Source organism: Austrofundulus limnaeus, unplaced genomic scaffold (genome assembly GCF_001266775.1).
Source record: "Austrofundulus limnaeus strain Quisiro unplaced genomic scaffold, Austrofundulus_limnaeus-1.0 Scaffold372, whole genome shotgun sequence".
NCBI lineage: Eukaryota > Metazoa > Chordata > Actinopteri > Cyprinodontiformes > Rivulidae > Austrofundulus > Austrofundulus limnaeus.
Window position 1 is genome coordinate 148,007 of NW_013952774.1, and position 1,752 is coordinate 149,758.

General features: G+C 39.3%; 1 protein-coding gene across 2 annotated transcripts in view; it reads left to right on the top strand.

Annotated features, from left to right (window-relative positions):
• The window catches only part of tmod1 (tropomodulin 1), a 43,582-nt gene that overhangs the window by 14,520 nt on the left and 27,310 nt on the right, over positions 1-1,752 (top strand). The gene's annotated exons all lie outside the window — the stretch shown is intronic.

Genomic DNA, 1,752 nt, shown 5'->3' on the forward strand with positions numbered 1-1,752 from the left:
CAGCGGCACTTGAGCTTCTTTAAGAAGTGCCTCTAGCAGGGAGGAGGAACTGGGAGCGTGTGCAGGCAGCCCGAAGGACGATTGAGTGGCGATCAGAGCGTCATTAAGTGCATTGTTCACGCGCACATTACTTTGCAGCTAGCATGCGGCACCAATAAACACCACGGTCTGAACCGGAAGGAGAACGTGATGTCAACCAGATGAGGGAGGGCCCTTTATATACAGGCAGCCAGCGCCACGACCAATCAGATGCAGGCACTTGTGTGGTGCGTTCAAAGCCCATAGGGCATACTGCCACATCACTGATGAAAACTTAGGAGCTTAATCCGAGACCAGTTTGACGATGAATAACGTCGGGTGATGAGTCTCACTTTTTTTCACATTGGACTCCACTGAGATACTGCCTGCTTAAATGTTCGCTACGTCAAAACTTATTCGGCAAATGTGTTTTCATCTCCCCTTTTGCGCATTAACTGTATTACAGGATGGGGGAATTTGGTGCTGGCGGAGGTTTGCAATCTCCGAGTGCTTCTAGTTTTATATATATTTTTTAATTTCATTTGTGATTAAACATGTTCAATTCATAACTGTTTTCTACTATATTTTTATTTTGACAGCTGAATTAGGGGGAAAATTATGTCTAAAGCAGTGATTCCCAAACTGTTTCTGCCGGACCCCCATCACCCACACCTCACCTACACCCTTTTGGTTTATAATAAGAAAATGGCTCTCTGTGCAGAATGGGTTTAAAAACATTTTGTTATCTTGAGAGGAAAAGAAAAGTTTAAGCAAAAGTGACACCTTTAATTCTCACTTCTTTGCATTTATGTGGGAACCCCATCAAAAACCTGACCATTATGCTAATAGTATTCATTTTTCATTCAGTCGCACCACATCCCCCCACCAATGCCACTGTCCCCCCCCCCCCCTTCTAGGGGGCCCCTCACTTTGAGAACCACCAGTATATGGTATACCTTGCATGCACATTCTAAGACCTATTAGAACCATTAGTCCACGAAACTGGATCCAAAATGTTAGAGTTCTTGGGTTAAAATCCCGGACGAACCCCCAAATATTTATTGATCAGTATGTCAAGGAATGGCTTAAAGGACACATAGCAAATGGACTCAGGATGACTGCCATGTTTTATATAGTTTAACTGAAACAATCCTCACATACAAACAAAAACAAGAATAAAAAATCCATGTGTGAAAAAAAAGATATTACTGTTAGTCAGTTGCTTTGTTACAGAACAAAAGTAAATTTTACAGTATTGCAAAATATTTACTTTACTACTGGACATCTGTCTAAACCCAGGGATGTTTTGATCAACAAAAAACTAAAAAAAAAAACTTAAAAACTTTCCACATTTCAGGCATTTTCATCAAAAAGAGGCTATATCAGAGCCTAAAATAGTACATACAAGAAATAATGAAATGTCAATAATTAAGATTACAACTTAGGGAATATAAAAGGAGCATGTGCTAAACTTGTGAAAACAAACATTCAAATAAAGAAGTATACGGTGATGTGGTGAAAAGGGGATATTTTAGGATTTGGGATGTGGTTGGCTCTGTGTTTTGAGGGATGCAGTGGGTTCACTTCATCTGTGTGTAAACTTTGTAAACTGACAGACAATGTACAAGCCAAATACAGTGAAGTGAAATAAAACCCTTCAGGAAAAGTTATCAAAACAGTCAACTATAGTAAAAATTTACTATAACTTTGGAAAAACTGATGTGTATATATATA